The sequence below is a fragment of the Dipodomys ordii genome, unplaced genomic scaffold (assembly GCF_000151885.1).
Source record: "Dipodomys ordii isolate 6190 unplaced genomic scaffold, Dord_2.0 Scaffold141, whole genome shotgun sequence".
Taxonomy (NCBI): Eukaryota; Metazoa; Chordata; class Mammalia; order Rodentia; family Heteromyidae; genus Dipodomys; species Dipodomys ordii.
Window position 1 is genome coordinate 46,067 of NW_012267357.1, and position 12,355 is coordinate 58,421.

The 12,355-nt window shown below is 51.0% G+C and overlaps 2 protein-coding genes across 3 annotated transcripts in view; one reads left to right on the plus strand and one right to left on the minus strand.

Moving 5' to 3' along the window:
• LOC105997205 (radial spoke head 14 homolog) overlaps positions 1-12,355 on the plus strand; it is a 75,935-nt gene that overhangs the window by 42,965 nt on the left and 20,615 nt on the right. The window lies entirely within an intron of this gene.
• Gnaz (guanine nucleotide binding protein (G protein), alpha z polypeptide) overlaps positions 1-12,355 on the minus strand; it is a 50,296-nt gene that overhangs the window by 28,681 nt on the left and 9,260 nt on the right. The gene's annotated exons all lie outside the window — the stretch shown is intronic.

Sequence of the window (12,355 nt, forward strand, 5' to 3'; positions counted from 1 at the left end):
GCAGAGGTGGTCTTACTCCTGGTCGTGTGAGGGAAGCTAGGGCTCAGGAAGGGGACAGTCAACAAAACAGGGAGACATGGTGAGGTGTGTTTGCGATAGGCCAGGGCAGTTCTTGAGGCACTGGGAATTGCTAGGTCCAGGCATTCCAGAGGAGTCCAGGCCCGCCCCCCTCCCCCCATTCTCACTAACCCTGACTAGGCCAAGGCACTAAAATGAGGTACAGCTGTGCTCATAGGTTGGGCAGGTCTATAGCATCCAGGCTTCTGAGGGCTACCTGTCGACCAGAATGGGGGAGGAATACATCCTAGGACACCTCTGTGACCTTCTGGATGGTAGGGTTAGGTCCCTCCACCCAGGCTTCTGTCCCTGACTGGGAGCCCAGGGTGGCGCCTAATGATACTGCATACTTCTTGTTTTCCTTCCTGATGTCCTCTCTCCAGTCAGCCTACCACAGTCATGCTCTTACTACTCCAGTACTCTTCCCCTAGAGCAGATCCCAGGTGGGAAGACCCCAGGCCGACAGGCCCTAACAGCAAAGGGTCTCTATTTCTGTCTCTAGATAGTGTTAGAAACAATCTTCGCTCTCCAGCCTGGTTCAAAACCCTCAGATCATCCAGTTAGCTGTTATCTGTGCCCCTCTCTAGTTCATATCTCTTATAGACCTTCCTCCACGAATCCCAGTGATCCTGCTCTGAACTGGCCCTGGTGCCATATCTCTCCCTGACCCCAGATTCTGGCTTCTCTCAGCTACTGTGGCCTCCTTTCTCTCCTGTGTCCTGGACCCACCTACCTTCAATAGTATTATTATTATTATTTTGGTTGGTTGTGGGGCTTGACCTCTGGGCCTGGTCACTGTCCCTCAGCTCTTTAGCTCAAGGCGAGTGCTTTACCACTTGAGCCACAGTGCCACTTCTGGTTTTCTGAGTGGTTTATTGGAGATAAAAGTCCCATGGAGTTTCCTACCTGGGCTGGCTTTGAAACACAATCCTCAGATCTCAGCCTCCTGAGTAGCTAGGATTACAGGTGTGAGCCATCGAAGCCCGGCTTTCCAATAGTTTTTTTGTGTGTGTGTGTTGGTCGTGGGGTTTGAACTCTGGGCTTGGGCGCTGTCCTTTTTAATAGTATTTTTAATGCCACCTTTCTCCCTAAGTCAAACCTGAGGCTCTCAGAAAACTCATTTTTTATATGTTTTTGGCCAGGTATGCACCTCACCTTTTGCTACCTGGCAAGTACCAGACTAGCAAGTGCCAGTACATAGCAGTTACTCCCCTTCTATCCCTTAGATTTATGAGCATCACACCTTACGATCCACTGCTGCTGCCCTAGCCTCACTGCTACCTCCGCAGCAGCCCTCAGTTAACATATGACCCACATGACCTTGTGTGCTGCACCTCCTCCTGACCAGGAGAACAGGGTGAGCAGTGCCCAGTGCGTGGCAGGCCCTCAACAGCCTCCTCATTGCTCTTGTCTGCAGGGAACCCCTCTTGGCTTCTGAATAGTACTGTTTGCTTTTCATAGGTCAGCTCATGCTCAGTGCCTCCCTGCCAGTGGGCCTCATTCCCGCCCCCCCTTCTGCCACTAGTATCTCCCTGCCCTATGCCTCCCTCTCTGTGGGCCTTTCTCTGCCCTCCAGGCTAGGAGAGAGGTCAGCTTTGTGAAGTCTCTGGCTCTGCAAAGCAGACAGGCCTATGTGAACAGGAGTTAGACCTGGTAGCAGGGGGGGTACCCCCTCTTTGTGATATATGTGGGCTGTGTCAGTAAGCCCTGAGAAAGGAGAGAGGTAACAGGTGAGAGGAAGGGGCAGAAGAGAAGGCTTTGGTCTTCTTCATCAAAGAAGAGGAAGAGGAAGCCAATGAAGAATATTTTTTTTGTTTTGTTTTGTTTTTTGTTGGTCATCGGGCTTGAACTCTGGGCCTGGGCGCTGTCCCTCAGCTCTTCAGCTCAAGGTTAGCGCGCTACCACTTGAGCCACAGTGCCACTTCCGGTTTTCTGGTGTTTAAATGGAGATAAGAATCTCATGGACTTTACTGCCCGGGCTGCCTTTGAACCTTGATCTTCAAATCTCAGCCTCCTGAGCAGCTAGGATTACAGGCGTGAGCCACTGGTGACCTGCTTGCCACTGAAGAGTTTTAAGCCATGAGTGCAGGTGCATGTTTGTGACAGTAACGGGTAGACTCCTGTGTGTGTGTGTGTGTGTGTGTGTGTCTGTGTGCAGTTGCACGTGTACTGGGTAGTTCCATGTGGTGTCTAGGTACAGAGGTGATTATGGGGGGGGACTGGCTGTGACATGACAACTTGGGCTGGAAAGAGATGAACTAATGACTCCTTGTTACTTTGCACAGCATGGTATTTGGCAGTGGGGTTAGGGGGAGGGGGAGCTAGAGTTGCTAAGCAAGGCAAAAACCTAGTCCCAGAATTTGTTCAGCTAGAAGAGCAGAGTCAGACCATGAACAGTATATAAATAGTGAGTGACAGAAGGTACTAAATGCAGCACTACATAAGCAGAGAAATGGGTGGGGGTACAGGATGCACATCTGCAAATGTGCGTGGGGCCAGCATCTCAACAGGTAAGATGACCATAAACGTGATGAGGAAGCCACTGCCAGTGCAAAGGGCCTGTGGTAGGAATGTCCCTGGCTAGTTTGAGAGTCTGGCAATCAGAAGCAAGCCAAGGTTCAGGTGTGGTGTGCCATGGCCTGCTCTCTGGCTCTTGGGCTGAGACTGGACTGGAGGAGGTTACTGTGGATAGACATCTAGGAGAGAAGGTGACAATGTAGTACAGGCTGGGCAAGTGGTATCAGCACAGAGATGCTGCACAGTGGGCAGTGCCTGCTGATGGAGCAGTGGCTGGGTATTGAAAAGGTATCGGGGCCTGGCCAGTGGGCTGGGAGCAGCGGACCATTTTTGAAGATACCGGCAAGAAGTGGCGGGTGTTGGGGGGGACTGTCAGCTGACCCTCTAGTGCGGGACCCTGTCCTACTATGGTGGGAGCTCAGTACAGATGTGTGTAGTAGACCAACCAGTGAGTCCAGCCAGCCCATGACACCCTGCCCTGAATCAGAATGCATAGCAGAGGCACTGAGAGCATGAGTAATTCACCAGCTTGCAGATGTGGCTGTCCTGTTCCCTCTCCTGAGATCTCTGGAAACCAGTTTCATCCTAGTCACTGGCCCTTGGGTTCGTTCTCCAAGCCCCTGAAAGACCTCACTCCCTCTAGCTCTAGGGCCAGACCCTTCATCACACACATGGACTCCTCTGCTCTGTCCCCTGGGTTCCTGACCCTGGTCCTCATTCCAACTGCCAGGCTGGCTGTCCTTACATCATGCTGCCCATTTTAGATGTGGGCCTCTCTGGTCTGTTTCTGGGATGGAGTGACAACCCTGAGCCAGCACAGAGGGACAGCACAGCTGTGGAGGGACAGTGTGCCACCTTTCCCAGGGACCTGGCATCCATGATGCTCTTTATACTAGGTGCCACTGCTCTCTCCTAACCTGTCCCCCATGGCCTGCCACCCCTGCAGACCCTACCTTCCCTGACCACACAACACTCATGGCTGCTCTGAACCCACCAGGCTAGGACCAGGCTGTGGAACTCCGGCGCTGACCTTCCTCACACTCCCACCCCACACCTCTCCCCAGAAAGCATCTCCCTTCACCTGCAGCTGCCAGTGAGCTGGCCCCTCTGAGGTGGGGGAAGGCAGTCAAGGTCACTGGGGTGTTGCTGCCCAAGCCAGGCTAAGCCAGGGGCACTCTAGGATGGAAAGACTTATCAGCTTACAGGCAGGCTCCCTCAACAGCACCCCCACTTCCTTAGGGACAAGCTGCAAGACAGAGGGGAGCACAGCTTCTCACTCTCCAGACCCGCTGCCTGCCACACTCTTTCCTGTCCTTATAGGAAAAGCCTACCCCCCTACCCCACCCCCCGACCCAGCCTGGCCAATGGGAAGTGCTCCACTCACAAATTCTTTCCCAGGAAGATGGCTTGTGCTCACTGAGGAGATAACCAGTATTCAACTGTGACTAGATGAGACATGGTCATGTCTGAGGCCCAACAAGAGGCCACTTACATAGCCAACCCTGCTGAAGATGGTGGAGAGAAGCCTCAAGGGTAGTGAGGCTGCGTCCCCACCACACTAATGGACTTCCAGTTTCTCTGTTACCACATACCTTGAATCCTTAAGTTCTTGCCATCCTGGGCCCAGCCAAGGCCCTGGCCTGTAGTATGTCCAGTCCCAGCATGGAGATTGGTGGTGTCTGAGGGTTTCTGTTCCTGTTTCACAGGAGCTACCCTGGGGCTGTTTGTGCCTGTCTCTGGCCATGCCTAGAAACCCCAACAGGGGCCAAGCTCGTTGATACTACCCTAGTTTTCTGACACATATCCCTGGCAGCAGTGGCCCTGCCACCTGTCAGTTCCACCTCTGGACACCAATGGCTACTCTGTGGTGATCTGGTATGGGCAAAGAGAGACTGGCCTTGTGTTGGTTGCTCTTCAGATCCTCACACGAGGATGTTAGGCAGAGTGGGAAGACCCCCAACATTACATTCAGCTGGTACCTTAGTGTGCAGGAACAGCAGGAGGGAATGTACCCAGAGTTTCCTGAGCCTACACACCTGAGCCATGTGAGCAGTTCATATACTGCTGGCCTCTCAGGCCAGTGTGCAAGCCTGAAAGCCTGAGCTCATCCTAGATATTTCTACCCCCCTTCTTTTCAACAGTGGGTTCTAAACCTTCAGTACTACCCACCCCCACCCCCCAGGTTGGCTTCCACCATTAACTGTAGTTTAGAAACCAAGGTTTGGGTTTAGTGTCTTGGCACATGTCTGTAATCTCAGCACTCAATCTCAACTGAGGCAGAAGGGTCACAACTTACAAGCCAGGCTGGGCTACATAGTAAGACCTTGTCTTTAAAAAAGGATCCAGAAAAGCCTGTGCCTGCAGCCACCACTGATAATCAGTTTCCTTCCCTCTTAATAAGGAAACATTTTCCACTGCCCTTTCACGCCTGGCTTACTGGAACTGCACTCTCTGCTCACAGCTGACACACTGCACGTTCTCACAGGTTTTCCCTGCCTAGACTGGGCCTGCAAGGCTCTTCCTCACTGCAGCCACTTCCCTGTAGTCTCTTAGAAGCCAGGTGTTCTTAAGTGCTACCTGGCTCTCCTGCTGGCTCTAACTTCCTTTCCCGGCCAGCCCAGTCTCTCCCCCTGAGAAGCAAAGACCCTCTCCAGGGCTGAGGTTTCCCTCTCCAGTCAGATGTTCCAAGCACATCACTGAAATGTCCACAGTCTCTTTAAAGAGCCATCCACACATGATCGTAGACAGCTGTTGGCTGAGCACTGCACATGTGTATCGGGGAGGATGGCACAGTCAGGGAGAAGACCTTGTATCCCATCTGGAGCTCAGCTGTGCTCTGCATCTTCTGGCTACCAGGAGGTGGCAAGTGCTGAGGGAGCCTGGGCTAGACCTGTGGCTAGAGACACTCAGGGGACAGCTGTACCTCTAGCACATGTTTGCTGCTGTCGCTAAGGTGCTTGCTTGTTGTGATTGTACACATGTAAAAATAGGTCTGAGGGACAACCAGATCTTTGCAGATACAGATACTAAGGTTGAAAGAGGAGACTTCCTCGGGGCCTTTTAGCTGGGAGACCAGGCTTTCACCCAACCCACTACCCACTAGTACACCCAGAATTCAGTCTAACCTGGCCTGGGTAGTACCTGCTGTTATTTTTTTTAAATAGACCTTTTTTTCCCCCTTAAACTGTACTTTAAAAACAACCCCATACCCCAACTTTAGTGGAAAACCAGGCACTTATCAAAATGAAGCCATCTGAAACTATACAACAGTGTAAAGGAACTGCTTTTGCTGCATGAGGGCCAGGCAAGGCCACTTCCTGCTTGTTAAACAACTGAGATTAGCACCTGCTGGAGGCAAGAGAGTCACACAGGCCCCAAAGAAGGACTTTCTCCTCAAAGGAAAAGGACTGTGAGAGAGAAATCAAAAGGATTAGCTTCCTTATAAGAAAGGCTAGAACAGTTATGGCCTGTAGTCACCTCATACAATCATAACCCCCCTGCTCTGAGAAGCTGGGTTCTTCCCCACTGCCTCTTGGAAATATGGTTGGAGCAAGAGAGAAGCTTGGAGCTAGAGAGGCCCTCTCTGCTGGGATACCAGTAGGCTGGGGCTCTCAGTCTGTGGTATGTGTTAAAACTGCCAGTACCCCTCACCCTCAGGCCAGAGGCTACCTCTTGTCGCAGAAAAGTGGGTCATCCACTCTGGCTCAGTTCCACTTGCCTGTTCAGCGGGGTGTCCTCCACTGCTCTGCTGACTCCTCTTAAATAACCCAGCTCATGTGCATCAGCTTGAGGCTGTCCACCCTTAGATCTGTGCAGATGAGCAATCAATCTGCTGGTGATGATCAATACGGTGCCCTCTTAGACTTCAACTCCAGTGTGTGTAGTCTTGCTTGGGGCAAAGAACCCAGCAGAGCAATGGGTGAGGGGAGGTTGCGCATGTGCATTAGGTGCTCATATTCTTGTTGGAAGGATTATGAACAAGTCAGTCAGGATATTCCTGATAAAGGAAGGCTAGTGCTATGGAGACCAGGACACAGAAGATGCAGAAAGGTGTGAGTGAGAAACAGTTGAGGACATGAAGGGCCAGAATAACTTCTAGAGCATCTAGAGAATCTCACAGATGGAGCAGCAAAACATACAGTCTATTTTTTCTAGGATTCATCATAGCAGTCTGAGGGAAAAGCCTCTAGAAACCACATCTGCATCTTAAAGGTGGGGTTCCAAGCCCGAGAACTGCCCTTCAAAAGCTTTTGAGGCTCACACCTGGAGCAGAGAGCTGATGTGCACAGACTGAGTGTTCTTGGGCAGGGCAGGGCAGTGCAGGGTTAGGTTCCCTGTGGGACAGCACGGGGCTGTCTGGGCTCCTGGACAGGGGAGAAGCACTTTCATGTTGCAGTCTCTACACGTTGCAGTATGTGATGGCATGTGGACCCTTGTTGGGGAGGCAACACACTGAACCCCACTGTGTGCTGGGTAAGGGCAAGATGGCACTGAATCCATGCTTGTCTGGCAGGTGTAGACAAAAATTCCCTGCTTTTCCAGCTCAGCTATCTGAAGCATCCTCTTTAAATGGCTGGCTGTCCAGCTCCCCACTAGGCCCCAGCAGGGCTGCCTTGCTCTCAAAGCATCAGCCCAGCACCAAGCAGTGCCAATAAGAAGCAGGTGCTCAGTCAGTATCTGGGACAACGCCAGTGCCCCACTGTACTCTCCTTCTCTTGTGGACATAGCCAGCAGTACCCGACTGCACTTTGTCCTCATGGCCACAGCCAGCAGTACCTCACTGCACTATGAACCCCCACAGATAGAGCCACCATCTCGCATTTCACTCTGTATCTGCCAATGGACCCAGCCACCAGCATTCTGCCCCTCTCCCCTTCTAAGGACACTGCTCTATTGCACTCTGCTCCTTTCAGTAACATAGCTACCAGCACCCCGCTGCCCTCTCCCCCTCTGATGGACATGGCCACTAGCACCCTGTGCACTCTCCCCACTGCCCCACATGGGCACAAGCCTCTTTGTGTGGCTGCCTGTAGGAAGGGCCTGATGGCTTTAGGCTTTTGATACAACACGTATTTTGGGACGAAAAAGCCACATCTTCCTGAAGAGATAAAAACTACTCACACTAATGCCAGTGTCACTGGACAAGAGTCTGGGACAGGCTACCCTCGAGCTCCTACCTTGGCTGTATCTCTCTACTCCTGTGCCCACAGTCCTCTGCCTGCCCATCTGGTGGCAAATGTCCTCCTTGGATAAGATCAGGGCACTCAGCCTTCACTTTGCCACTCAGCGTCATGTGACCTTGAACTAAGTGTGGCATAGAACTGGTAGTGGGCCTGGCCCTGACCAGACTGTATGTATAGTACTCCTAGCGTCCCCATTGGGAGCCAGTCTGGGCTCCTGCTCTGCCCCTCTGCCCCAGCTGCCAGCTCTATTTCCCTCGAAGCAGGTGCTGGGAAAAAATTTGCAGAACAGATGGATGGGTAGATGGATGAATACCAAAAAATATGCAGAGCTCAAAGCTTCCCAGTACTTCCTTTTGAGGGTTACCTAGCATGACCTCTTCCAGAAGCCTGCAACAGAGGGGTCACACCAGAATACAACCATACATGCCTTGGACCTTAGATCTCTGCTGACCCACAATGGCTCTTCAAGCTTTCACCACAAGGACTCAGACCCAGGTCTCTCTATCATGTCCCCTGCTTCTCCCTGTCCTCTGGCTCTTACTCCCTACACACTCTTAAAGCAGGTAATTCCCCTGGCCTTCCAAGAGTTGCAAGCTAGTCCATCAAGGACTTCAAACTCAACAGTTATTAGTTCCTTCTCACATGTGGGGCAACAGTCCTCCTAAAGCTTCTATATGCTTCCCCTCAACACTTTTTGTGCAAGACTAGTGCTCTACCATTTTAGCCACAGCTTCACTTCTGGCTTTTTGGTGGTTAACTGGAGATAAAAGTCTCATGGGACTTTCCTGCCCAAGCTGGCTTCAAAATAAGATCCTCAGATATCAGCCTTCTGAGAAGCCAGGATTATAGATGCGAACCATCAATGCCTGGATCTTATATCTATTAATGACCAAAAATTACCCTCAGAGTTGGAGTTGCTGGGCTGACTGCTCTACTGAAAAATGAGTTACAGCAAGAAGTGCTAGCAATAGCTCTAAATGTTTTATTTGCACTTAAAACAGACACAGGTTCATTCACATACTTCGATGCAGAGAGAGTCAGGGTCAAGACCTTTACCTGGAGCACAGGCCCACATTTTGGATTTGCCAGCACTGTCCTTGCTCAAACAACAGCACACCAGTGTGACATCTAGTTAACTTTCTCCAACATCATTGAGGTGGCAAAGTAATCAGAATTCAAACCCCAGGTTGTTAGAATTTTCTGTCCCCACACTTCACTATTTGCCTACACTAAACCATAGCTTTTGAAGCTTTCCAAAGCACCTACTCTCATTTGAACAGAAGCCTATTTTATATTCATCTTCTATCGGTTTATGTGATATTCAAGGACAACAGGTTTAGGACAAACACAGCTGACATAAAGGAGTGAAAGCAAAAGAGCTTGGAGGGTATCAAAGGCTGCCCACTGGCCTGGGTGCTCAGTCAGCCATGGATACCAGCCAGCATGCCTTCCAGCAAGGATTCACCCAGCAAGCTGATGCCAGAGGGAAAAGGGTATCTCACCAGTTTTCTGTAAGGCTTGAAATGACTCTGCATTTCACTTATCACAAAGGCTCCTGCAAATGTTTGAAAAATGATAGCATGTGTGCATGTAAGATATTACCGATAAGGGACATGTTTATGGGTTTTTTTTGCAGTCACCCAAGTCAGGGACTAGGCTACTGGGTTAGCTCCTCTTTCCCCCCACAATCTGCCTCATCCATAAACTGGCAGCAGGTCTCCCTTTCTTTGCCTCCTCCAATCTCTCTGCTTATTTTAGAACTAGGATGCAAGTAGAATGAGCAGAATTAGTACATCCACTGTCCCCATCCACAAACAGGCCCTATTCAATGCCCATGTTCTAGCTGTGTATTTCTGTGCTAATCTGAGACCACCGCAAGGCTCTTTCCTGTGTCCCAGTGTTGTCTTGGCTTTGGACACGCTCAGCCACGTGTCCACTCTTCTGGCCTACAGCCACCAAGGCTGGCCAGACAAGAGGTGATAGCATCACCAAAAGAACACTGACTCAGAAGGAAATCAGGCCAGATGCTTCCTTGGGCCAGGAGTAAATAAGTAGATAAAATGGAGAGTTTCTACCTATAAGAGAAGGAGGAAATGACAGCCAAGATGTAGAGCCTTCAGTGAGAACAACATCAAAGGGACTGCTGCCTTAGGAAGCTGCGCCCCAGGCCCCTCAGTTGCCAGAGGGAAAGTTAATTGCTGACTTTTGGGTCTCTCTGTTGGGTGGGAAATCTGACTTTATCATTCTGGGTCCCTGTAATTTCCTGCCCCTGCCACTGAGTGTGACAGCCAACAATCCCATCCCTCCTACTCTTGAACCCTATTTGCTGAGGATTTCATGGGGCCAGCTGAGAGTCTGGCTCCTTCCCAGGCCCTCTCAGCCTCCCTGCAGCCCCTTTCTCTGTCCCTCTCCTAAGGCAAACAGTCCCTTCCATATGTCTGTTCCTTTTTCTTCCTTGCTCTTCCCCAAAGTCTGTTTCTTGAGGCTTTTAAATTCATACCTATATATTCAGACCCAACTTACCCAGGGAACTGGATGCTCGGAAAGGTGTAGGTTTATGGTCTTTCTGTGACCTAAGAATGTACATTTTGTCAAATGCTGTGGGTCCTCCTGAGTCCAGAAGTGTAGAACCCCTGCACTGGGAGCTACTGCTGCAGATTCGGCTCAGAGCTGGCTCTGGTCCTCCTGCCTGTGACAGGCCTCTCCCAAGAGGGTCTAAGCCTACAGTTTGCCCTCAACTTATCTTGATAAAGTCCTCAAGTGGCACTAGCCAAACATGGTGGGCATTCTTAAGCCAGTGACCAATAGATGGAGAATGTTCAGGAGAAAAATTCAAGAGAAGGACCCAAGACAGGATCAGAGAAGAAGTGGGGCACAGTGAGGTTTCAGTCATGGCAGAGCCTTGGCCTAATAGGTTAGAAGGGCCTTCTAGCTGGCTGCCTTGAGGGAATAAGGCAGATCGTCCCAGTCATTTCAGGAAGGGGTTCTAAAAGCATAGAGAAGAGACTCAATCAGTATCTACACCCTCAGGGAGGGGTGTAGTGATGAACTGTTGGACCAGAACTATTGACAGTGTAGCTCTAGTAAGGATACAGTGGCATGTATAGCATGCTTTCCCTCTACATTTTTCATTTTTTTTGGGTGGGGGTGCTGGTCCTGGGGTTTGAACTCAGGGCCTGGCCACTATCCTGAGCTCTATTTTGCTAAAGGCTAGTGTTCGACCACTTGAGCCCCAGCTCCATTTCTGGATTTTTTTTTTTTTTTGCTGGGGGGGGGGGTAATTTACTGGAGATGAATGTCACATGGACTTTTCTGCCTGGGCTGACTTTGAGCCACAATCCTCAAATCTCAGCCTCCTGAGTTGCTAGGATTACAGGCATGAGCCATTGGTGCCTGGCTTCCCACTTCCTTTTTTAACAGGGTCTGGTACCTCAGGTCAGAATCAGGTCTGGCTGGAGACTCCAGGAAAGCTCTTGGTGGGTACCCTGACTATGGAGCCCACACCGTGCAGCCCCTCTTCTGGACTGCAGTGGCAATACAACTGTCCACAGCCCCATGAACTCAGTGCTTCAGCAAGAGCCAAGGGGAACTTTGTAAAAACAAGACACAGTGGGTTTCTCTTGTGCTTGAAGCCTTCTGTCCTTCTCCATCACAGTTTGGAGCCATGGTCACAGTCCTTCCAGGGCTCTGGTCACAGTCCTTCCAGGGCTCTTTGTCCTCCCAAATGAGGCATTCAGTGGTGTTTGAGAAGGGACAGTGCTATGGATGTTTGGACCAAGGGAGTAGGTTTGCATTGTCTATAGGAGGGCAGAGTGGCCTTTGAGGAGGACACATCTGAGCCATCAGATCTGCCTGCCTCCCCTCTACTCTGTGCTGTGCTAGCCCCTTGATACCCTCCCTGCTGACTTCCAGCATTCATGGCTGTCTCTCAGTGTCTTGGTGACAGTTGGCCCTTCCATCTGGAAAGTTCTCTTCCAGAACCACCAGATTTAATGCCACATTTGCTTCTCCCACAGTGCTCATGACAGTGGAAGCACCATATACAGGGGCTGCTGGTCTGTTTGCTCACTGACATATCCCATGGGCCTACAAGTACTAGATATTCCAGGTACTGGAAATTCAACTCCTTGTAATTAAGTCCTCCCATGTCAACTGAGGGCAGAGAGGGGATGACCTGATAATCTGTTCAGTCTTATGGAAAGGCCCCTCTGCTGGGTGAACATGGTATGCGGATGGTCAAGTGTGAGGCTGCCGCCAGGCCCAAGGGATGTCTTCTCCTAAGTCCTCTGGGGCGAACTTTCTGTTGTGTTAATAGGAAGCTTGCTCCCGTAACACGCACACGCACACACACACGCACACGCACGCACGCACACATACACACACACATGCACGCGCACACACACGCACGCACACACACACACATGCACACACACATGCACGCGCACACACACATGCATGCGCACACACACGCACACACATGCACACACACATGCACACGCACACACACGCACGCACACACACATACGCACACACACACACGCACACACACACACATACGCACACACACACACGCACGCACACACACACACATACGCACA